General features: G+C 44.0%; 1 long non-coding RNA gene across 1 annotated transcript in view; it reads left to right on the top strand.

The window, feature by feature from the left end:
- Nucleotides 1-25738, top strand: part of LOC309650040 — a 30340-nt gene extending 4602 nt beyond the window's left edge. The window contains exon 3 of the long non-coding RNA XR_014257384.1: nt 21998-25738. This is a non-coding gene — a long non-coding RNA (uncharacterized lncRNA). The remainder of the gene's footprint in view (nt 1-21997) is intronic.
- The last annotated feature ends 684 nt before the right edge of the window (nt 25739-26422 follow it).

Below are 26422 nucleotides of genomic sequence, written 5' to 3'. Positions count from 1 at the left end.
GATGAAGATCTTATTCAGAGTAAAAACAAAATGAGTGATTCCTTTAAATACATTTGAAAAAAATTAAAACCTAATTACTTTGTGATGATCCTACAGATTCAGTTTCAGATCTGACTTCTGTTGAGGTTGAACAGAAGGCCCAAGTTCATGGTCCTTCTCATAGGGTCTCAAGTTCATTACCCATGCTTGATTATTGAGTGTTGAGTTTAATTTGCTTGGCTCCATATTCTCTGATCCAGGTTATGATAATGTAATGGGATGTGGCATTCCTTTGTCTGAGGCCTTGGTTTGTGTCTGATAATAAATGTAGCATTTGTCAACTAACAAGTTTGTATATGTCCTAAGCATTTATTGAACATTCCAGGTTGAATAAGACATAATTTTGACTTTTTTTTTTTTTTGCCTCACCTTGCGGCATGAAGGATCTTAGTTCTACAACCAGGGATTGAACCTGGGCCCTTGGCAGTGAAAGCACGGCGTCCTAACCACTGGACCGCCAGGGAATTCCCAATAAGACATTATTTTGGATGTACCTTTGTCTCTGGCCTTTCCTGGATGCCTGGCCCGCAGTATGCCAGGAGCATGGGTATCTTGGGAAGTAAGCAGGCAGAGGTGTGAGGTTTGGAAATGAGGGTGTGTCCAAGTGACTGGGAGATTTCGGGTCTTGAGACTGGGATCCTAGGACCCCAGGGACTTTAACTTTCAAAACGAAGCCAAGGAAAAAAATTAAACAATGAAGGCAGAGAGCTGAAGCTCTTTATGTGAAAGGAGTTATGCTAAGTTCATATTTGGTTATGAAATAGAACAAAACCGGCTCTTTTGTTCTGTCTTGTTTTCTCAAGGAATAGGAAAAAGAAAATAAGACTGAAGGTAATCCTATTTGCCAATTATTTGCTCATTCTTTTATTATGCACCTATACTACGCAGGGCACACTAATATGAGCTGGGGAAATAGAGGTAACAGACCCAAGCGCTCATGAACTTGTGGAGGAGATAAACACACCGCAAGGTTGGTATGTAGATAGTGCAGAGTTGGGGGCTTAACTTGGGGGTAGAGGCCGGGAGAGGCCAGAGAACTGGCGAAGACTTTTTGGAAGAGGTGGTACCTGGCCTATCTTGAATGTCTGGTAGGAATTAGGCAGGTGGAGAAAGTGGGGGTGGGGGAGTGGGGGGATGGATACAAATCAGTAAGAAGAAAACAAACACTCAGAAAAAAATGGATAAAAGGAATAAATGGTTCATGATAAGTAAAAAATATATAAAAAGATGCTCAGCCTCACTACTAATCAGAAAAACACACATTTAGGGACTTCCCTGGTGGTGCAGTGGTTAAGAATCCTCCCTGGTCCGGGGAGTGTCCGGGAAGATCCCACATGCCGCAGAGCAACTAAGCCCGTGCACCACAACTACTGAGCCTGTGCTCTAGAGCCCACGAGCCACAACTACTGAGCCCACGCACCACAACTACTGAAGCCCACACGCTTAGAGCCTGTGCTCTGCAACAAGAGAAGCCACCGTAATGAGAAGCCCGCGCACCGCAACGAAGAGTAGCCCCCGCTCGCTGCAACTAGAGAAAGCCTGTGCGCGGCAACGAAGACCCAACACAGCCAAAAAAATAAATAAATAAAAATAAACAAATTTATTAAAAAAAAAAGAAAAAGAAAAACACACATTTAAGGCAAAAAATTATATGAGCAAAAATTTTAAAGATTGACAATATCTAGTGTTGATGAAGATTCTGAGAAATGGGTGCTTTTATACACTATTTCTATACACTATTAGTGGTAGTATAAATGGATACATTCTGGAGGTAAACTGGCAGAATTATCGATATGTCCATCAATAGAGGTATAGTTAAATAAACTACTCTTAGCCCTACTAAGGAATATAAAGGAGCCATTTGTAAGAAAGTTAAGGTAGGGACTTCCCTACCTTAGTCCAGTGGGTAAGACTCCACGCTTCCAATGCAGGGGGCCTGGGTTCGATCCCTGGTCGGGGAACTAGATCACACATGCATACCACAACTAAGAAGCCCACACACCACAACTAAGAAGCCCGCATGCCTCAACTAAAGATCCCACACACCCGCCGCAACCAAGATCCCTCGTGTGCAACTAAGACCCGGCGCAGCCAAAATAAACAAATATTAAAAAAAAAAAGAAAGAAAGATAAGGTAGAGCTATTATTGGTGTGGAAAGGTGGCCAACCATGGCAGCTGACAAAAACAAGTTACAGAACAATACGCATGGTCTCATTCCTTATGACAAATCAGAAACAAAAGTATCTTTTGAGTGCATGTGGAAGGAAAAAAAAGGTGTGTGTGTGTATGCGTGTGTTGAGGGAGTTTATGGTGTGGAAGAAACAGCATGTGTACAGTCTAGATGTGGGAGATGGCATGTTGAGTTTGAGTTTAGGGGGAACGAGGGAAATTTCATGCAGTGAACTGGAGAAGTCAGCAGGCACCAGACCTGGATGCGCCTTGAGGACTAGGAAGCCACTGAAGGATCCTGAACAGGGCTGGGACAGACTCAGATTTGCCTTTCAGAAAGATGCTTCTGGTATCAGCGAGACAGGCATGGAGTGGAGCAAGAGGCAAGGTTACCAGCCAGGCCTGAAATGAGGAGGGCCCTGCCCAAGGGACGGAGTTTAGAGATACTGAGTGAAGAGAATCTACAGCAGTTCAAGATGACTGAACGTGTCATGGGGATAAGGGAAAAGGAAGTGTCTGAGTGGACAGACTTCAATCTTGGGATGTTGGGTGAAGGTAGGGCCATGTACTGAGACACAGGGAATTCAGGAGTGTGTTTGCACAGGTTGAGTTCGAGAGGCCTGAAGAATATCCAGATGGAAGTGAGGGGCCAGTACGCAACAGGGAATACACAGGCCTAGAGCTAAGGAGCAATGTCTAGGTGGAGAGTCGGCTGTACCCAAGTGGCAGTTAAAGCCATAGGCCTGAATAGGGTCACTCAGGGAGACTGCATGGTGTGGGATGGTCCTAGCTTGGAAGAGGACTGGAATAGAACCTGATAGAATACAACACCTAAGGGGTAGGAAGACTGTATTGCAAAGAAAAATGAAGGAGCAAGCAAAAAGGCAGAAGAAAAACTAGTGCATATCAGTGAGGTTTGATTGCCTACCCTCTTCATTCCTGGCAGAGTCCTGATTTTGTTCTGCATTCCACCTTTCCTCCAAGCAGCAGTAAATCCTGATTAATCCAAGCCAACTATGGTTATCACAATTTCCTTGCCAGCGACTGATTTAGGAAGGGACATGTGATGCAATTCAGGTCAGTGAGATGTAAGGAAAGACTTCTGGGGTCTTCTGGGGAATGTCTCCTCACTGGATAAAAATAGATAGGAAGAGGGAATTCCCTGGCGGTCCAGTGGTTAGCTTTCGGCGCTTTCACTGCTGAGGCCCGAGTTCAATCCCTGGTCGGGGAACTAAGATCCTGCAAGGTGTGAGGTGTGACTAAAAAGAAAAGAAAGGAAGAGACACACTCTCTTCTTCCATTGCATGTTGGGGGGCTTCCCTGGTGGTGCAGTGGTTAAGAATCCATCTGCCAATGCAGGGGACACGGGTTCGAGCCCTGGTCCGGGAAGATCCCACATGCCATGGAGCAACTAAGCCCATGCTCCACAACTACTGAGCCTGCACTCTAGAGCCTGTGAGCCACAACTGGTGAGCCCTTGTGCTACAACTACTGAAGCCTGTGCACCTAGAGCCCGTGCTCTGCAAGAGAAGCCCCCACTTGCTGCAACTAGAGAAAGCCCGCGTGCAGCAATGAAGATGCAACGCAGCCAAAAATAAATAAATTTAAAAAAAAAAAGGAACACAGGTTTGAGCCCTGCTCCAGGAAAATCCCACATGCTGCGGAGCAACTAAAGCCCGTGCACCACAACTACTGAGCCTGCGCTCTAGAGCCCGCGAGCCACAATTACTGAAGCCCACGCACCTAGAGCCCGTGCTGCCAACAAGAGAAGCACCGCAATGAGAAGCCCGTGCACCGCGACGAAGAGTAGCCCCCGCTCGCCGCAACTAGAGAAAGCCCACGTGTGCAGCAATGAAGACCTGATGCAGCCAAAAATAAGTAAATAAAATAAATAAATTTATTTTAAAAATTGCATGTTGGCACCTGGAACTGCAACAGTCATCTTTTAACTGTGCAGAGAGCATCTTGAGGATAAGCCGTCGTGCTGAGGGTGGTAGAGCAGAAAGATGGAAGGCACCTGGGTCCCTGATGATGCTGTTGAGCCATCAAATTAATCAGCCCTGGAGCTGCCTCATATCTGGACCTCTTAAAATGTGGGATATTTCCTTATAGTTTAAATCTTTTTAAAATTTTTTTTACTTGCAGCTGGAGGCATGGCCATAGAGAAGGATACTGCAGAAGCCTAGGAAGGAGAAATTTCCAAGGAGGAAATGATTTGACATCTGAGGCTGCAGGGAGATGGAGTAATATGGAGATAGAAAAGAGTCCTTCTAGTGTGGGGGAACACTCGTGACTTTGGTGAGGATAGTGACCCTGGGTTACAAGAATAAAAGCTAGATTGCAAAAGGTTACTTACCCTTATACATAGTTGGCACTAATGAATCCTAAAATTAAGACATGAATGAAAGATAAGGAGGTGGGCAGGGAGTATAGACTTTAAAACAGGGGCTTTAATCTGGGGCTCACAGATCCCCTCCAAGGGGTCTATGAATAGAATTCAGGGGAATCCATGAACTTGGATGAGAAGAAAATTACATTTTGATTTTTCACTCACCTCTAATTAAAATTTAGCCTTCCCTTCCATTATAACTGTAGACATCACACTTCACTAGTATTAGCAGTGACTGTGACTTTGTCACCTGTAAAAATCACAGCTATTTTTAGATCACATGACATTTGAGGCAGATGTTGCAAAATATTGTTTATAATCATCACTGCTTGCGACTATGGGAGTTATTAGACTCACTTCAAGATCTTATGTATTTATTTTCTTTTTAAAAAATATTTATTTATTTATTTGGCTGCGTCAAGTCTCAGTTGCAGCATGCGGGATCTTCATCGCCGTGTGCCGGATCTTTTAGTTGTGGCATGCAGGATCTTTAGTTGCGGCATGCTAACTCTTAGTTGCGGCATGTGGGATCTAGTTCCCTGACCAGGGATCGAACCTGGGCCCCCTGCATTGGGAGCTCGGAGTCTTAGCCACTGGACCACCAGGTAAGTCCCAGTATCTCATTATTTAATGCATTCATGGATGACACAAAGATAAAATGAAAGAAGCACACGTATTACTGTGTCACAAATTTTAATCTGTTGTAACAACTGTATTTCAATATAATTGGTTTCCATGGTAATTCTATGTATATTGTTGTATGCATTCAGAAACATCATCTACCAGACTGCCAGAAGCATCTGTGGTGTGAAAAAGTTTAAGAATTCCGGGCTTAAAGGGGAAAAGAGAGAAAGGGAGACTTTTACAGAGGAGGTGGGAATGTAGCGTCTGGGGAACACTGCTTTTTAGAACATGGGAGAAGCTTGCAAAAGCCTCAGTATTTCAACATCATGTTGAAATACTGAAGGGACAGAGACGATTTTAAGAACCAAGTCCCTGAGGAGACTGGAGCTATTGGGATGCAGGGCTCAGGTGGAGGGATTAACTACAGGAAGGAAACTTTTCCCACAATGAAAGGGAGGAAAGGATGAGTGTGGATAAAAATAAGTGTTTTAGTGGGGTGGGAGTGAGGGGCAGGAAGTTGAGGGGGATTCTGCCTGATGGCTTCTATTTTCACTGTCAAGTAGGAGTGAAATTATCTGCTTCGAGTGAGAGTGAGAGGGGAGGTGACAAAGGTAGGGAGCAGAAGAGAGGGCTGACAAGGACAAGTAGAATGACCCCCAGCCCAGTGGCTGGAGAGGGCTGGGGCAGTTAGGGACCATCAGGATGTCAAGGCAATAGTCTGCCGGGGGATACGCTGCCTCGGGCAGTGTTCAGCTGCCCAAATGTGGGTGTCAGAGGCAGATCAGTGAGAGCCAGGGCTGGGTTTTACCAGGAGGATGAGGTAAAGATCTGGGGAATAAAGGAGGGATGGATCAGATTATCCAGACTGCCTGGACCAGAATGTAAAGCTAGGAAGGGGCTGATTGCTTGGGAGAGTGAAATCAACATTAGAAAGAAGAATGGGACAAAGGGAATGAGAAGGTGCAGGTGCAGGAAGCGGTGGTGCAAGTCAAGTTTGAAGTTAAGTCAAGTTTGTGAGTGAGCCAGTCAAGTTTGAAGTTAAGGAATAGTTTGTGGGATGGCAAGTGCTGAGGTCTGTCCATAGTGTGGGTGACAAGTAGAGAAGTGGTAAAGGGCATTGGAGGTGAGGAGGTCAGGGAACAGCCAGTACAGTCAGGACCATCCATGTGATGGTGAGGCTTGGAGTGGAGAGGAAAGTCTGGAGAATGTGGAAGAATGATTTGGAAGTAGGTAGGTCTTTGGAACAAGCAGTAGAAGAGTGTGGTGGTGGATAACAGGTGCCTCAAAGGAGGAGGACGGATGCTTCCCTGGTAGCACAGTGGTTAAAAATCCGCCTGCCAATGCAGGGGACACGGGTTCAAGCCCTGGTCTGCGAAGATCCCACATGCCACGGAGCAACTAAGTCCACGTGCCACAACGACTGAGACTGTGCTCTAGAGCCCGTGAGCCACAACTACTGAGCCCACGCACCACTATGTTCATAGCAGCACTATTTACAATAGCCAAGACATGGAAGCAACCTAAATGTCCGACAGATGAATGGATAAAGAAGATGTGGTATACATACACAATGGATTATTACTCAGCCATAAAAAAGAATGAAATAATGCCATTTGCAGCAACATGGATGGACCTGGAGACTAGCATACTAAGAGAAGTAAGTCAGAAAGAGAAAGACAATTACCATATGATTTCACTTATATGTGGAATCTAAAATATGGCACAAATGAACCTATCTACAAAGTAGAAACAGACTCACAGACACAGAGATCAGACTTGCGGTTGCCAAGGGGGAAGGGGGGAGAGGGATGGACTGGGAGTTTGGGGTTGGTAGATGCAAACTATTACATTTAGAATGGATAAGGTCCTACTGGAAAGCACAGGGAACTATATTCAATATCTTACAATAAACTATGCTAGAAAAGAATCTGAAAAACAATATACCTGTATATCTATATATATCTGAATCACTTTGCTATACACCAGAAACTAACACAATATTGTAAATAAACTATACTTCAAAAAAAAAAAGTGATGTCTAAAATAGCAATAAGGAGATGAAAAATGCCTACCCACCATGAGGTGGAAAGTGAGGACCCATGCTCCTGCTGTGTAGCCAGGGCTTCAAACAAACAAACAAAACAAAAAACCAAAAAAACACTAGCCTTTATCGAAGAGGCCAGGAAGAATCATATGATTTTGGACCAGACACCATATAGTACAATGGTTTCCAACCCCAGAAGATAGTCCCCTACCATGCGCCACCCCAACTGGAGGCATCAGCAGCAAAACAGCAGAGGCCTATTTGGTTTTATCACAAAGGTGGGGTTGGGCAATACTGAGTACCTACAGTATAGTACCTAGAGATCAGAGATACTAAATGTCCTGCAATGTACAGGACAGAGCCACACTGCGGGTGAATTGTCCTGCCAAAATGCCAGTAGTGTATCTCATACACTTTACAAATGAGGAGACTGGGGATCAGAGAGCTGAGATGTGTACTTAGGTTTTGGAGCTTCTGTTTGTCTTGATGTTATATTAAGATCTGTGTCTGTGTCTTAGATCACTGTGGTAGACATTGTTGGTTGGCGAGTCCAATCCCCTCTGTCTACTCACCTTCCAATGATTGGTCTATGGTTGCCTCAGTTCTGGCCAGTGAGATGTAAGCGGAAGCCATGGAGCGAGACTCCTGGGAGAACATTTTCAGAGGGGCAAGTGCAGCCGGATGCCCCTTCCACCTTTGCTCTATTCCCTTCCTTCTGCTTGGAACTTGGTTCAGCAGCTGTCTTGTGTCCATGAGCACAAAAAGCCACACATTAGTGATGGAAGAACACAAAGATAGAAAGGCCATGTGTCCTTGATGGCTTCCTAATAGGTACCTCAACCCTGGACTCCCCACCTCTGGATTTACCAAGTGGGAAAAACAAACTACTATTTATTTAAGCTACTCTTAATTGAATGCTCTTTTAATTGCAGCTGACTGCATTTCTACCTGATAGAGTCAGAGGGCCAGTTAGTAACAGAGTGGAGGTTAGACCCAGGTGTTCTCTCTCCCAATCTAATATTCTTTCCTTGAAAGCAGTGATTTTCAAAGTGTGGATCCCAGACAAGCAACATCAGCATTGCCTGGGAACTTGTTGGAAATGCAGGGAATTCCCTGGCAGTCCAGTGGTTAGGACTCGGTGCTTTCACTGCCCGGGTTCAATCCGTGGTCGGGGAACTAAGATCTCATAAGCCTTGCAACGCGGCCAAAAAACAAAACAGAATTTCATACCCCACCTCAGATCTGGGGGTGGGGCCCAACAATCTGGTTTAAGGAGCCCTCCCCATGATTCTCACGCACCTCAGTTTGAAAGCCATTGCTCTCTAGCTATGCTCCTCAGATATGGTTCTGGCCCAGCAGCAGCAGCATCACTTAGAGACTTGTTAAAAAATAACAAGGTCGGGCTTCCCTGGTGGCGCAGTGGTTGAGAATCTGCCTGCCAATGCAGGGGACATGGGTTCGAGCCCTGGTCTGGGAAGATCCCACATGCCGCGGAGCAACTAGGCCCGTGAGCCACAACTACTGAGCCTGCGCGTCTGGAGCCTGTGCTCCGCAACGGGAGAGGCCACCACAGTGAGAGGCCCATGCACCGCGATGAAGAGTGGCCCCTGCTCGCTGCAAGTGGAGAAAGCCCTCGCACAGAAACGAAGACCCAACACAGCCAAAAATAAAATAAAAAAAAATAAAATAAAAAAATAACAAGGTCCCACCCAAGATCTACTGGATCAGAATCTGCATTTTCAGGAGATCCCTGGGTTATCTGTATGTACATTGAACCTTAAGGAGCATTGCTCAACAGTATGCTCAACTGAGTCTTTTTTTTTTTTAAATTTATTTATTTTATTTATTTATTTTTGGCTGTGTTAGGTCTTTGTTGCTGCGCACGGGCTTTCTCTAGTTGTGGCGAGCGGGGGCTACTCTTCGTTGCGGTGCACGGGCTTCTCACTGTGGTGGCTTCTCTTGTTGCGGAGCACGGGCTCTAGGCGCACGGGCTTCAGTAGTTGTGGCTCACAGGCTCAGTAGTTGTGGCTCGTGGGCTCTAGAGCACAGGCTCAGTAGTTGTGGCGCACAGGCTTAGCTGCTCTGCAGCATGTGGGATCTTCCTGGACCAGGGCTTAGAACCCGTGTCCCCTGCATTGGCAGGCGGATTCTTAACCACTGCACCACCAGGGAAGCCCTCAACTGAGTCTTTTTATTTCTCTTATTGAAGCAAGAGTGCTGAAAACATGGATCACTGACCAGGCTGAAATAACACACTCAGGATTCAGCTATGCACATCACGTAACAAAATCTAAACATTTTAAAATTAAAAAGATATAATCTATAATTAAACTTTCAGACTTTTGATTTTGGACATTTAAAAACATAAAAAGTAGCAAGGATCATATAATTGCACCCTTTGTACTTCATACTTGATTTCAAGTGAAGAACTTATCCTAGGTATAAATTTGAGAAATTTCTTTTAGGAATCTCTTGAATGCTAAGGTAAATTTGTGTATGCCATCAGTGCCTCTGTAAAAAAAGTCATGCACTATTTGAAGAATAAGTGATTGGGGCTTCCCTGGTGACTCAGTGGTTAAGAATCCGCCTGCCAACAGAGGGGACACGGGTTTGAGCCCTGGTCCGGGAAGATCCCACATGCCGTGTAGCAACTAAGCCTGTGAGCTGCAACTACTGAGCCTGCGCTCTAGAGCCCTTGAGCCACAACTACTGAGCCCATGTGCCACAACTACTGAAGCAGGTGCACCTACACCACACGCACCTACAGCCCATGCTCCACAACAAGAGAAGCCACTGCAATGAGAAGCCTGCGCACTGCAACGAAGAGTAGCCCCCTCTCGCCACAACTAAAGAGAAAGCCCGCGTGCAGCAACAAAGACCCAATGCAGCCAAAAATAAACAAACAAATAAATAAATTTATAAAAAAGAATAAATGATTGTGTTTTAATATCTTTATACCCACTAGAGAAAGGATAGGGGCAAATTTCATTATTTTGATTTTATTATGTATTTTTTGCATCCTTTTTTTATACTCCTTATTGGAAATTATGTATTTCATGATGACAGTTTCAGGATTCTGTGTTTGTCCTTAGTTCATGTCCATGTTATCCCTGTAACTGTGGCTGGGGAGAATGTAATGGCTACATTCTCTTAGTTGGTAAAAGCTACAGTTACAGCCATCAGATGGATGACCTTAGGCCCTCATTTCAGTCTGCCCTAAAACACATTTTGCTAGGAATGCCTGCTTTAAAATGTATTTAATTTTTTAATCTTGATATTCTTTAAATGTACTTTCCAGAAAAGTAGCTTTTAGAGAGATAGAAATGTTTGTCATTTTCATTATCTGTTATAACTTCTTTGTGTAGAACGGGGGTTCTGTCTATTCAAATTGTTGTCGCTGTGCATTACGATGTTCATTTATTGGAGGCATAGTGACAGCATGCTAGAGCTGGATGGGACATACAGATCATTTATTAATTAAGCCTTCCCAACCTTTCCCCCACAGTGTTCACAGAGAAAATGATGACCACACCCTAAGGAAAGGGAAGGGTAGAGGCAGTTCTCCTCGGGAGGGGTTGCCTGGGGGCTCCTGTCACCCCTATAGCTCATTTACCATTATAACCATTTTTAAATGTACAATTCAGTGGCATTAAGTACATTCACACTGATGTGCAACCATCGAGATAGCTTCTTTTTTTCTTTTTTATTGAAGTATAGTTGATTTATAATGTGTTAATTTCTGCTGTATAGCAAAGCGATTCAGTTATACATATATATACATTTTTAAATATTGTTTCCATTATGGTTTATCACAGGAATTTGAATATAGTTCCCTGTGCTATACAGTAGGACCTTGTTGTTTATCCATTCTATATACAATAGTTTGCATCTGCTAATGCCAAACTCCCAATCCATCCTTCCCTATCCCCTGAGATGGCTTGTTTTTTGTTTTTTTGTTGTATAAATTTATTTATTTATTTATTTTTGGCTGCGCTGGGTCTTCATTGCTGCACGCGGGCTTTCTCTAGTGGCGGCGAGTGGGGGCTACTCTTCGTTGTGGCCCGCGGGCTTCTCATTGCGGTGGCTTCTCTTTTTTGCGGAGCACGGGCTCTACGCGCGCGGGCTTCAGTAGTTGTGGCGTACGGGCTTAGTTGCTCCGCGGCATGTGGGATCTTCCCGGATCAGGGTTTGAACCCACGTCCCCTGCATTGGCAGGCGGATTCTTAACTACTGCGCCACCAGGGAAGTCCGAGATAGCTTGTTAACGCATAAAAATTTTGATCACTAAATACTCAGTCTATTTCAACTTTTCATTTCATGAATGAGGAAACTGAGGCTTGTTTCTTTTTCAAAAAATATCTTTGCATGATCTACTAGTAATAATATTGTGCATGGTCTGTATTTTCTGTCTTGTGAAAGTTGTATTTTTTTCTCCTTCTTACAGTAAAGATGATTTCTGTTTAAGTCATGATATATTTGTGTTGGTGCTCTTGTCAGAGTTCCTTTTTAAGATCCTATTTTCCCAGCCATGAAAAAATTTAATCAGATTTTTTTTCTGATGAAATAAAAAAAAATATTTCCACTGTGGTAAGATGTAATATCTTCTGTTACTGCTTTAATATGTTATATTTAATAATTTGATCTCCTCAAGTATCTGGGACTAAGTTATTATTTCTAGGGCTTCCACTTTTTATATGTATGTTGAAATTAGTAGTCCATTTTGACTCTACTGATGTTTATTATGCTATCGATATGTGTCTCCAGCTATGCCGGGCTAGTATATTTGGCTAATTAAAACTATTTGAGAGGGTTTCCCTGGTGGCGCAGTGGTTGAGAATCTGCCTGCCAGTGCAGGGGACACGGGTTCGAGCCCTGGTCTGGGAAGATCCCACATGCCGCGGAGCAACTAGGCCCGTGAGCCACAACTACTGAGCCTGCGTGTCTGGAGCCTGTGCTCTGCAACAAGAGAGGCCACGACAGTGAGAGGCCCGCGCACCGCGATGAAGAGTGGCCCCCGCTTGCCACAACTAGAGAAAGCCCTCACACAGAAACGAAGACCCAACACAGCCAAAAATAAGTAAATAATAAAATAAATTTAAGAAAAAAAAAAACTGGGAGATTATTAAAAATTAACTTTTGACATGGTTTTAGTTTCCTGCTGTCTATCATTTGGTTTGTTAAATCAGCCCAACAAATTTCTAAGACTAGTTATTTAACAGTCTAACTGAGAATTGGAAAATCCAGCCCTAGCACTTTTTTTTGTGTTTTTTTTTTTAAAGAAATTCACGTTCTTTTATTTATTTATTTATTTATTTATGACTGTGTTGAGTCTTCGTTTCTGTGCGAGGGCTTTCTCCAGTTGCGGCAAGTGGGGAACACTCTTCATCGCGGTGCGCGGGCCTCTCACCATCGCGGCCTCTCTTGTTGCGGAGCACAGGCTCCAGACACGCAGGCTCAGTAATTGTGGCTCACGGGCCCAGCTGCTCCGTGGCATGTGGGATCCTCCCAGACCAGGGCTCGAACCCGTGTCCCCTGCATTGGCAGGCAGATTCTCAACCGCTGCGCCACCAGGGAAGCCCCTTAGCACTTTTTTTTTTTTTTTTTTTTTTAAAGAGGACACAAGTGGAAGCAGTTAATTATTTTTTTTTTAATTTATTTATTTATGGCTGTGTTGGGTCTTCGTTTCTGTGCGAGGGCTTCCTCTAGTTGCGGCAAGCGGGGGCCACTCTTCATCGCGGTGCGCGGGCCTCTCATTATCGCGGCCTCTCTTGTTGCGGAGCACAGGCTCCAGACGCACAGGCTCAGTAGTTGTGGCTCACGGGCCTAGTTGCTCCGCGGCATGTGGGATCTTCCCAGACCAGGGCTCGAACCCGTGTCCCCTGCACTGGCAGGCAGACTCTCAACCACTGCGCCACCAGGGAAGCCCCTTAGCACTTTTTATTAATGGTTTTTGTTTGTGTGTTTTGGAGCTCTTGTTTTCTTAGTCCTGGCCTGCCTGCGCCTCAGGCTCCTTACCTCTCCAGTTTAAGACTTTGGCGGTTGAACCCCAGGGTCTGCTCGTCTCAGACAGTCCCTTTGTGCAGGCTCTCAAGAGGGATCTGCGTCTATTCTGAGGATTCCAAGTGAGAACTCGCAGAGTCCCTTCCCTTACTTACTTCAACCCCATCTGTAAATTTGTGATAGAAGCAAGTCATCGAGTGCGTCTTCTGGATGGATCAAGACCAAACAGTGCTCCCTGTTTGAATCACCCCGTGATCAAATAAGATGATAGTGCAAGGAACCCTGGAAAGCCTGTGTCCACTTCCCTCTGCCATAGTTCCTCTGTGGCTCAGGAATGATACATGACTTAACGGTGTTTTTCTGTTAATCACATGTTGAAGCAAAGTCATTCTCAAATTGTTCTCACGTGTTCAATCAAAGTAGTTTTAATCTTATCTTCCCTAATCTGAGTTGACATCTGTTGTGTCATGGTTCTTCCTCTTTGGCATATCTTAAAAGCGTTTTAGTGTACAGAAAAGACGATTTTATATTCTGGTAGTCTTTGCTTTGTTAATGTAGAGATATCTTTTTTTTTTTTTAAGAAAGGAATAAAACTGTATTTACAGAAGACATAAGACATGATTGTACATAGAAGATCCTAAGGACTATTCCTTCAAAAGCTACTGGAACTAATAAGGGAGTTTAGAAAGATTACAACACAAGGTCCATATACACAAGTCAATTGCATTTTTAAAAATAAAACATTTTTAATTATTTATTTTTTTAATATGGTAAAAGATACATCACATAAAATTTACTCTTTTAACCGTTTTTAAGTGTACAGTTCAGTGTAATTTTTTTTTTTTTGGCTGCGTTGGGTCTTTGTTGCTGCATGTGGGCTTCCTCTAGTGTGTCAAGCAGAGGCTACTCTTCGTTGCGGTGCGTGGGCTTCTTATTGTGGTGGCTCCTCTTGTTGCGGAGCACGGGCTCTAGCCACATGGGTTCAGTAGTTGTGGCTCGCGGGCTCTAGAGCGCAGGCTCAGCAGTTGTGGTGCACGGGCTTAGTTGCCCCACAGCATGTGGGATCTTCCCGGACCAGGGCTCAAACCCGTGTCTCCTGCATTGGCAGGCGGATTCTTAACCACTGCGCCACCAGGGAAGCCCTCAGTGTAATTTTTAGTAAGTACAGGGAAGCAGTGTAATATTCAGTAAGTACATTCACATCGGTGTGCAACCATCAAGGTGGCTTCTTAACACATAAAATTTTTGATAAATATATATTTTTGATAAATATATATCAAATATACATAGATATACTTTTATCAAAAAAATATATAACTGATGAAGAATTGAAAATGAGATAGGGAAGCCTTGTATTTTACCTGTATTCCTACTTCAAGATAGAACAAAATTTAAGCACTGAATTGTAGATATAACTGACTTACCAGTCATTTTGCATGTGACAGTATCAGATTCCACACACTACCTTGGGAAGACAGGAAAAACTAATAAATATTTTAATGGGAGAGGACACACTTTATTCTATGTAAAATAATGACCTTACCAGGTTTAAATATTACAACATCAAAACATATTTATTGGGCTTCCCTGGTGGCGCAGTGGTTAAGAATCTGCCTGCCAATGCAGGGCACACGGGTTTGAGCCCTGGTCTGGGAAGATCCCACATGCCACGGAGCAACTAAGCCCATGCGCCACAACTACTGAAGCCCGTGCGCCACAATTACTGAAACCCGCATGCCCTAGAGCCCGTGCTCTGCAACAAGAGAAGCCACCGCAATGAGAAGCCCGCGCACCACAACAAAGAGTAGTCCCCGCCTGCTGCAACTAGAGAAAGCCCGCGCACAGCAACAAAGACCCAATGCAGCCAGAAATAAATAAATTAATTAATTAATTAAAAAAAATATTTATTGTAGAAAATATAGAAAAAACAGGTAAGCAGAAAAAGAAAATAAATTGGAAGGATTGATATTGACCTTTTAGGCATTCATAACTCTGTTCCTCTCAGTATTTGAGGATTTAAATTGTATTAACTAGTGCTTGTGAGTTAATTGTAAGCCACAATTAGCAGACTTTAGTTCAGTAGCATCTCAGGGTGAATGAGTTCCCAGCAATCACAGATCAATAGGTTTTATTTCTGGTTTTTATTTGAAAGAAAACCTTATGATAGATTCATTTTATGTGTGTCTGGGTTTGGTTTTTTCCCCCTCCTAAATGATGTGTTTGTTTCATCAACTGGTTAAGTATATGTATGGCACAAGTATACATAATGTGTTTTCTGACCTTTGAGTTGGAAGAGACTTGATTTTACCAAGTGTCATTTACACTCGTAGGTAATCATTAGAACTGGAAAATGCAAAGGTCTGATAATGAGAATCTGGCTTCTATTCAATTTGAAAGAGGTATTGGTGCCAAATGGTAAACTGCCAATGGTAAATGCCTTATCTGCACTAGTGGAGAGTGGTTTGCACACATTTCCCTGAAGTGAAATATCCAAATGGCTGCTGGGCCCTTTTGGAATGCATCATGATCTTAGAATAACAGACTCTTTCATCTGGAAGTCCAACCCCCTTATTTTTACAGACCCCCCTGCCCCAGTCAGACACAGGTGCTCCCCTCCCAGTTTTCCTCTAGTACCTTGTCTGGCTTCCATTATTGCCCTAGTGTGTTATTGCCCTAATTATGTGTTAATGTAAATAACTCATGCAGCCATGTGATGAGTTATTTACATTAACACGTAAACAATAGAGTGGGAAATTCTTCAGCCAGTCTATATCTTGCTCATCTTTGTTGTCATTAGCACTTAACACAGTGCCTGGAGCTTACTAGATTCTCAATAAATGTTTGTTGAGTGAATGAATGATGAAACAGAGGCCCAGGGATAGGAAGTGCCCTGCCCAAGATCACAAATCTAGTTAGTAACAACGTTCTGAGATATAGGTTATGATAACATTTTAAGTACATTGCACTGCTTGACAGCATGTCGGGAGAGGCCAGAATTGGACTGGATCTTGGAATAAAACTCCAGTGACACGTTATTCACATGGATTTCTAATTCATGTGATGGTCCACAGCATCAAGAATTGACTCTGAGGTCCATCCTGAGAGGTTTTTTTTGGTACCTGAAAGTTTTGTTTCTCTTGGCTGGACCTCAAGGATGAAATGCTCTACCAGTAGGAAAGATGGTATATGTGGGGAGGAGGAAGCTTTCCCATGATTGGGAAAGGCTAGAGTGGGAGAAGTCCCTAGTCTATGGAAGTGCAGGGAAATCTCTCCCCATCCCTGGGGTCCACAGACTCTAGATTATGTTCATGGTCAGTCTTTGTTAGAAATATGTAATCAGGGACTTCCCTGGTGGCACAGTGGTTAAGAATCTGCTTGCCAATGGAGAGGACATGGATTCGACCCCTGGTCTGGGAAGATGCCACATTCTGCAGAGCAACTAAGCCCGTGTGCCACAGCTACTGAGCCTGCGCTCTAGAGCCCGTGAGTCACAACTACTGAGCCCGTGTGCCACAACTACTGAAGCCCGTGCACCTAGAGCCCATGCTTCGCAACAAGAGAAGCCACCGCAATGAGAAGCTCGTGCACAGCAACGAAGAGTAGCCTCTGCTCGCTGCAATTAGAGAAAGCCTGCGTGCAACAATGAAGACCCAACGCGGCCAAAAATAAATAAATAAATAAATAAATTTATAATAAAAAAAAATGTTATGAATGCCATGCAATACATTATTGACTATTAAAAAAAAAGATATGTAATTATTTTGGGCATTGGTTGGGGAAGGTTGGTGGCAACCCTCTGTGTGTGTGATGACCACTTAGTTTTGTGCCAAGATCAAGGCTGTTTTGTTTTGTTTTGAGACAGAGAGGGTTGGAGTAGGATGTCAGCATGAGAATACCAGCTCAGTGATGGCTCTGGCCTCTGAGGAGGTCACAGTGACCCAGGAAATGTAATCTGGACAGTGGCTGGGTGGCAGTCATGACTGAGCTCAGCAGAGTCGTCCCTGAAGATGTGCTCCAGGAGAAGTGCTGCAGGGAGGCCTCCAGATGCTGACACTGGCTGTTCTCCTGAGTGACAGCTGGAATGTGTGTGTGTGTGTGAGAGAGAGAGAGATGAAGGTAGAAGAAGGAAATATAGAAAAGGTGTGGCCTGGCAGACCTAGAGGAAGTCCTTTTCATCTGCTATTTCAAGGTGACAAGGTAGCACCAGAGTCACCTGGCTTGCCTGGATGGCCATAGGGGAAAGGTGTGTAAGGTCTGGGCTAGCCCCATAGGTGGGAGTGTGTTGGTGTGGGCAAGGGCAGGGGCCTGTGTCTGCCAGCCTCAACGAGGAGTTGCTGCCTCGGTTGGTCATTATGAGCCTGCTGCCTGAGCTCGGTAGACAGCTGAGCACAGCACCTGGCTGGACCTCAAGGATGAAATCGACAAACTTTTGTCCCCAAATCCTCTGCAGGCTTTTATGCATACGGAGAGCAAGTAGGTTAAGCTGTTGCTCTTTTTTATTTCTTTTTGGCCGCGCTGCGTGGCTTGTGAGATCTTAGTTCCCTGACCAGGGATTGAACCCAGGCCCAGCAGTGAGAGCGCTGAGTCCCAACCACTGGACTGCCGGGGAATTCCCCAGCGCTCTCGCTCTTCTGACTGCCTGTCTCTTTAGAAAGGTCATCATTTCTTGCCATCAGGAATTGTTAGCATTGGGTTGGAGTCCAAAGGATGGGCATTAGGAGTCAAGAACCCCTCAACATTATTTTCAAATTCATATGTTTACTTTTTTCTGGGGAAAGGTTCATAACAGATTCTCAAACTGATCCATGCACCAGCAAAGGTGAAGAACTCTTGGTGTAGGGGAAGCAGAAGGAACGCTTGCATTTATAGGGGGCCTTGCTGTTCACACGGCAAGGATATAAGTGAATGGAGTATGGCAGGGTAGGAGAATCAGTTTAGTGGCTCAGGGCCTACGGATTAACAGCTGCTGCATCTCTTGATAACAGAACTTACCTGAAGGCATGCACTCACATGTGGGTTAGGGGCAGTGGTCAGAAACTTACTGAATGAGCAAGGGACAACTGCAGTGTATACAGAGAAATAAATAGTGTGAGGCCCAGGGAACATAGCTGGTTGGAAGAGAAGAGTCACTATGGGGAGATCCCTGAACACAACTGGACACCAGAGCAGAGTATCACAGTGCTCTCAGGCGTCCATTTACAATCCACGAGAGAGTGAGGTCACAAGGATTTCCAGGGGCCACACTAGACTTCAGTTAAGGTTGTCCCCGGGCTTTGGGTGGGGGACCCTCTTAAGCTGTATCGTCTATAGTTACGTCCTAGAAGCAGAGGTAGTAGTCTGGCCTTCATTAGCTCCTTGACATAAACCCTAGTATGCTCATCGCTACTTGATCCTTTTCATGAACCTCAGGTGACTTGGCGTTTTTTTCACACCATCTCTGTGGCCAGTGCCCTGTGTGATTCCTTTCTGCCCTTGGGGTCCTCCCCGCTGATAGGATACTCAGAATAGTACCATTTCCAGAACTGGAATCTAAGTGGGCAAGAGAAAAGTTTTGGGGAGCGGTTCTCTCTAGGTTCTGGAATCCTAAGGAAGAATGGAACATGGTGGGAGTAGGGCCTCTCAGGGAGGACTGTAGGTTGGGGAAAGGAAAATGGATCATTTCCAAGTCTCTGGGCAAGGTTTGGGGCTGTTTGGCCCAGTGTTTTTCTCATTGGCCCAACCAGCTGTAGTTGGGTGTCGATGAGGCTTGCTCTCACCCCTCACCTCCTCCTTTCTGTCATCTCTTGGCTGCGGCTGTGCTCCTTGAGAAAGGCAAGCCACTGCAAAGTTGTTTCAAAGGAACACATCCAGTTGGCAACTTTGTTTTACCCTGTGGGTGACCTTCCCGCTGTGCCAGTTCTGACGCCCCCTTTCCCAACTGACTTTGCAGGGAGGGCCTTGGAACTGCCATACCGTCCACTGATTTTCTGTTTTGGTGCAGCCGTCTACAGATCTAGTTCATGATTCATGACTATTATTTGATCTTGTAGGAAGTAAAATACTCCTAGTCACTAGTCTGTTTCCATTCAGGCGCTAATGGCACATTGTATAATGTATCCATTGGGAAGATTTCCAAAGGATCAAATATCAGAAATTCAGCTACAACAAGCCACTTGGTTCCTGATACCATAAAGCTATTCAGTGTAAGAATCTGGGGATATCTTTTCTTATGTCATGCATAAAAGGAATTGAAAAAAATTTGTCTCTGTAAGTTGCAGAAATGACGTCTCTTGCCCCCTTTTCCCTCCTTTTTGAAAATGGTCTGGGATTAAAGTCACAGTGTTCTTGATCTGAAGGCCAACGTGGTGAACACACGAATTTATCCTGGGGTACACTATTATGTGATTGTGTGACAAGTCTTTTAATGTCTCCTTGTTAAAGGAAAGACAGTAGAAGCTATGGCCTTGACACTGTTCTTTCACTTATTTAACAGATGTTTGTTGAACGGTTACAATGTGCTAGGCCTGAGGTTGATATCAGGGCTACAGAGATAAAAGACCCTCTCCCAGCCCACAAGAAATGCATAGGCCAGCGGGGGAGACAGAGAAGTGAATCATTAATTGAAATGTAGTGGAGTAATTGCCAGGAGAGTAGTGAACAGGGGGCTGGTATCCCAGAGGAGAGATACTACCTCTTTCAGTGGAAAATCAGTAGTCCCTCACTGTTTAACAGGAAAAAAAAAAAAAAAGATTTTTCCATGTAGATAAGTGGATTTGCCAGATAACCAGGCTTATCTCTTTAGGTCCCAGAACTTAAAACATTAAAAAATATATATATATTTTTGATGGGAGTATATGTAAAATGTACTCTTCTCTTTCTTCTTAAATGGAATATACTGAATGAAATTCAGTCTTTTCTCATTGACTCGAGGCACTGCATGAATGCTAGGCTTTGAGTTTGGCTGTGCTGCCCAAAGACTCTTAGGTTCTCCCCTAAGCCAAATGGCCCTTCCTTATGGCTTTTGGTAATGCTTCTGTTTCTTCTCTCCTTATCAGGATGATTGTGCTGGTCCTGACTGCTTTTTACTTGACAGTCCCTAGTAGCTCTCTCCTTTCTCCTTTCAAATTTGTGTTGGTCTAGGAATTCATGCATCTAAACAGGTCAGACTTTTTTTTTTTTTTTAAGGATTTAAAAAATTTTTAAATTTATTTATGGCTGCATTGGGTCTTTGTTGCTGTGTGTGGGCTTTCTCTAGTTGCAGAGAGCAGGGGCTTCTCACTGCGGTGGCTTCTCTTGTTGCGGAGCCCGGGCTCTAGGCGTGCTGGCTTCAATAGTTGAAGCACACGGGCTCTGCAGTTGTGGCTCGTGGGCTCTAGAGTGCAGGCTCAGTAGTTGTGGCACGTGGACTTAGTTGCTCCAAGGCATGTGGGATCTTCCTGGAGCACGGTTCGAACCTGTGTCCCCTGCATTGGCAGGCGGATTCTTAACCACTGCGCCACCAGGGAAACCCTAAACAGGTCAGACTTCTGTTTAAAGTAAGAGTAAGTAGACTATGGGTCAACACTTGACAGTACAGGGACTTCCCTGCTGGCCCAGTGGTTAAGAATCTGCCTTCCAATGTAGGGGATGTGGGTTTGATCCCTGGTCTGCCTTCCAATGTAGGGGATGTGGGTTTGATCCCTGGTTGGGAAACTAAGATCCCACATGCCTTGGGGCAACTAAGCCCACCCCCCGTGAACTTGGCTATTCAGAGCGCCTTTCTCTAGTTTTCTTTCTGCCTCGTATTTACATTCACTTGAGGGACATTTCTTTTCTTCTTTTCTTTTTTTTTTTTTTTTTTTTTGCTGCACTGCTCAGCATGTGGGATCCTAGTTCCCCAACCAGGGCTCGAACCCGTGTCTCCTGCATTGGCAGGCAGATTCTTAACCACTGTGCCACCAAAGAAGTCCCAACATATCCATTTTTATATTTCCTGTATTTGTAGAAATTAGTTCTGAGGCAAAGGTTGATTTAATGTATAACTCTTAGGAATTAGAGTTTTCACAAATACTTGTTTTTAAACAATAAATCTTTTTTTAAAATTTATTTTTATTTTTTTGGCCGCTCTGCAAGGCTTGTAGGATTTTAGATCCCCTACCAGGGATTGAACCTGGGTCCTCGGCAGTGAGAGCACAGAGTCCTAACCACTGGACTGCCAGGGAATTCCAACAAATCTTTTTTAAAATAAAGAGCTAAATTATGGGGACTTCCCCGGCGGTCGGGTGGTTAAGACTCCACGCTTCTACTGCAGGGGCTCGGGTGACCGATCCCTGGTTTGGGAACTAAGATCCCACGTGCCTTGGCGTGGCCAAAAAAAACAAAAAACAAAAAAAACCCTAAATTATGTTTGGTGAATATTAAGAAAAGAGAATTTCTTATCTATATTACTTTCTACTATGGAAATAGATATAGGAATGTAACATCTAGTTGATTATGTAACTGTATTATTCAACTCACTTAATAAGGCACTAGTTCTTAAGTTAGCCATGGGGAAATTGGCCTTTTCTATTATCTTGATTGAATCATGGTTATATGACGATTAGAAATTGCCTTATAATTGCCTTCTTCAACCTTAACCCTGGACCCAAAGCAATATTTTATTTTGCCCATATTTACATTCTTATAAAGGGGCAAGCCGTCATATCTGTGGTAGATTGTTGCATTTGGTGGCGCCTAATGAACCTGACTCCCAGTATTCCTGCCCTTTGTGTAGCTCCCTCCCTAATCAACTTCGGGCTTGACCAAGAGACTCATGAATCACACAAGCATGGGAGGGTAAGCGCTTGTGCACTGGGGCTTGCCCTCTTGGAACACTGTCCTGGACCAGTGTCTAGTCTACTGGAGGTTGGGAGGTCACAAGAAGAACTGAGACTCCCTGCCCAGCACCAACTGCCAGACTTGTGAATGAGGCCAACTTGGAATAAATTTCCAGCTGTTCCAACCATCTGTAGTAGCCCAAGTGAGCCAGAAAAAGAACTTTGCAATCAACTAACAGAATCAAGAGAAACAATAAATCAATATTTTTTGCCTCTACGTTTTGCGATGAATTTTTATGCAATCAGTAAATAACTGAAACAATGTCCTTTTACTGTGTTCAAGTTTAACCTTATAAAGGTGGGCTAAGATAGAATTATGAACAATGCTTAGATGTTTTACTTTGTAAATTGCTCTGTGGGAGATGGAAAAAATTTTACACCTGGAAAGGAAGGGCTTATTTTGATCTATTGGTAAAGTAAACTTCAATACAAGTTAAAATCTACCAGAATTTTTTCCAATTTGAAAATTGTTGGATCATGCTATTATAAATACTATGGTATATGTTATAAATTTCTTCAAGATATTATCCTCATAAAAGTAATGGATTCTCACTGAAGAAAAATGGAAAAGACTGGAAATTGTAAAAATAAAAAGTAAAATAAAAAATAAATCAAGCATTATCCCACAATCCAGACATCTATTGACAATCGTTTTGCTGTATTTTCTCTCAGCAATTTTTTTTTAAAAGATTGATTGATTGATTGATTGATTGATTGATTGCTATGTTGGGTCTTCGTTTCTGTGCGAGGGCTTTCTCTAGTTGCGGCAAGCGGGGGCCACTCTTCATTGCGGTGCACGGGCCTCTCACTATCGTGGCCTCTCTTGTTGCGGAGCACAGGCTCCAGACGCGCAGGCTCAGCAGTTGTGGCTCACAGGCTTAGTTGCTCCGCGGCATGTGGGATCTTCCCAGACCAGGGCTCGAACCCTTGTTCCCTGCATTAGCAGGCAGATTCTCAACCACTGCGCCACCAGGGAAGCCCATCTCTCAGCAATTTTTCTGTGCTCCATTTAACATTTTTTCATATTTAAATCAGGCTGAGGGAAGGGGTGAGTGTGGATATAAAAGGGTGGCATGAAAGAGTCGTGGGATGTTGTCACAATGAAGTATCATGTTTATTGTGGTGGTTACATGAAAGTACACATGTGATAAAATTGCATAGGGCTGCACGCACAAATGAACGAACTATATGTAACAGGTGAAGTCTGCTTATGCTCTGTGGATTGTGCCAATGTCAGTTTCCTAGTTTTGCTATTGTACTATAGCTATGCAAGATGTTAACATCGGGGGAGGCTGGGTGAAGGGTGTCAAAGACCTCCCTGTATATTTCATTGCACTTTCCTGTGAATCTATCATTTCAAACTAAAAAAAACAAAACAAAAATTAGTCTGTAGCTAGAGTTTTGTACCCTGCCTTTCCCTTTATATTTTCATTTTTAATGAAAAAAGAGAATGTCCATGTTTCATATCCACATCTTGATTACTTTAAAAAATGAACTTGAAGAAACTGTCTTAATTATAGAGTTAACTGCTAAGGAAGGGGGTACATTTCAAAAACAACTTTATTTGTTGGAACTTAATTATTGCAAGAATGCCAAAGCATTTTATGGACTACATGGGGTTGTGTTTGAGAGTTTAGAAAAGGAAATTACATGACAAAAATATAATTATAACACTAACAAAATATTGTGAAATTATGCATCTGGTGGACTGCAGACAGAAAGGGGAATGTTGTGGTTGAGCTCCGGGGAGGAGGCCCGGCTGAGCCTGTCAGGAATGATTTGAGGGCTTTGGGGGAGGGAAGGAAGCAGGGCACGGCTGCTGAGCAGAACTGGTCTGGGGCAGCTCAGGGCAGGGCAGGCCATGGCTCCTCAGAAAAAAATGATAAAGAGCAGGCCGTCAGCGTGCTGGCAACAGTATCTAAGAGTCCACCTTCAGAAAGGAGTGGCAGGGCATAGACAAGAGTTTTCATATCGGATTTGCCAAATATTGGTTGCAGAAAAAGTTAGGGAACAGGAGGCCAAAGTGTTAGGCCTCGAATTAGGTCACAGGAGGGAATAGAAAGCAGGGGATGAGCAAGGCAATAGAAATAAAAGCAAAAATAAACAAATGGGACCTAATCAAACTTTGCACAGCAAAGGAAACCATAAACAAAACCAAAAGACAACCTACAGGACTGGGAGAAAATATTTGCAAATGATGTGACCGACAAGGGCTTAATTTCCAAAATATACAAACAGCTCATATATAGCTCAATAACAAAAAAAACAAACAACCCAATCAAACAGGGGGCAGAAGACCTAAATAGATGTTTCTCCAAAGAAGACATCCAGATAGCCAATAGGCACGTGAAAAGATGCTCAACATCTCTAATTATTAGAGAAATGTAAATCAAAACCACAATGAAGTACCACCTCACACTGGTCAGAATGGCCATCATTAAAAAGTCTACAATGGGGCTTCCCTGGTGGCGCAGCGGTTAAGAATCCGCCTGCCAATGCAGGGGACATGGGTTCGAGCCCTGGTCCGGGAAGATCCCACATGTCGCGGAGCAGCGAAGCCAGTGTGCCACAACTACTGAGCCTCTGCTCTAGAGGCCTCGAGCCACAACTACTGAGCCTGCGTGCCACAACTACTGAAGCCTGCGTGCCTAGAACCCGTGCTCCACAGCAAGAGAGGCCACCACAATGAGAAGCCCACGCACTGCAATGAGGAGTAGCCCCTGCTCACCACAACTAGAGAAAGCCCACGTGCAGCAACTAAGACCCAATGCAGCCAAATAAATAAATAAATAAATAAATAAATAAACTTAAAAAAAGAAGTCTGCAAATAACAAATGCTGGGGAGGATGTGGAGAAAAACGAACCCTCCTACACTGTTGGTGGGAATGTAAATTGGTGCAGCCACTATGGAAAACAGTATGGAGGTTCCTTAAAAAACTAAAAATAGAGTTGCCATATGACCCAGCAATCCCACTCCTGGGCATATATCTGGGGAAAACTCTAATTCGAAAAAATACATGCACCCCAGTGTTCATAGCAGCACTATTTACAATAGCCAAGACATGGAAGCAACCTAACTGTCCATCGATAGATGAATGAATAAAGAAGATATGGTATATATACACAATGGAATACTACTCAGCCATTATAAAGAATGAAATAATGCAACTTGCAGCAACATGGATGGACCTAGAGATTATCATACTAAGTGAAGTAAGTCAGAAAAAGACAAATACCATATGATATCACTTATATGTGGAATCTAAAATATGATACAAATGAACTTATTTATGAAACAGAAACAGACTCACAGACATAGAAAACAAACTTATGGTTACCCAAGAGGACAGGGGGTGGGGGAGGAATAAATTAGGAGTTCAGTATTAGCAGATACAAACTACTATATATAAAATAGATAAACAACAAGATCCTACTGTATAAGACAGGGAACTATATTCAATATCCTGTAATAAACCATAATGGAAGAGTAAAAAAAAAAGAAAGAAAGAAAGCAGGAGGGGGCGTGGGGGTCACTTGGGAGGAAAAGTCCAGAAAGGGCAGGCTGGTGACTGGAGCTTCCCAGGTGGCCTTCAGGGGTTCCCCTTTGCTCCGAGAATAAAGTCCAAACTCTACATGGCCCTACATGACCTGTCTGGTCTTGGAATATGTCCCTGACCTGGTCTCCTGTTGCTCCCCCAAATGCACCTCTGAGCCTCTGCAGCTTCCAGAACCCTGTCCTGTTTTGGGGCCTCCCTCCTCTCTCAGATGCTCTTCCCTGTGCCTACCATGCTCTTCCCTCTGGATGTCAGTGCGTTAACTGCTCCCCGGCATACAAGGCCCTGCTGGTTTCTCTCTGTGAAGCCTACTATCATACCTGGGTTGGGCCACAACCTCCTTTCTCTGCCTTTGGTCTCCCCTCAGCCCCTGGGGGCCTCATTTGCCTGGTGTGAGCTTCCCTTCGCAACCACTGATGGGAAGGGAGTGGTTGAGCTTCAGAAGAGAGGTGAGCTGCAACTCGCACTCCCCTGCCCAGCCTGGACCTTTGCACATGCCAGCCCTCCTACCCTCTTGTACATCTCCACTTGGAAAGCTTTCCCTCAGAATTCAAGACCCTGTCAAATGATTGTTCCTCTCTGTGACTCCCACACTGGCCTCTCACAGCCTTTCGTTCTTGCAAATATGCAACAAATTATATATATTTTTTTAGCTCTTTTTTTTTAAAAAAAAATATTTATTTATTTATTTTTGGCTGCGTTGGGTCTTCATTGCTGCGCGCGGGCTTTCTCTAGTTGAGGCGAGCGGGGGCTACTCTTCGTTGTGGT

This window comes from Balaenoptera physalus (assembly GCF_965194825.1).
Source record: "Balaenoptera physalus genome assembly, chromosome: 20".
In the NCBI taxonomy this organism is placed as follows: Eukaryota; Metazoa; Chordata; class Mammalia; order Artiodactyla; family Balaenopteridae; genus Balaenoptera; species Balaenoptera physalus.
The sequence above is the reverse complement of the archived record's forward strand: the minus strand, read 5'-3'. Positions and strand labels throughout refer to the sequence as shown.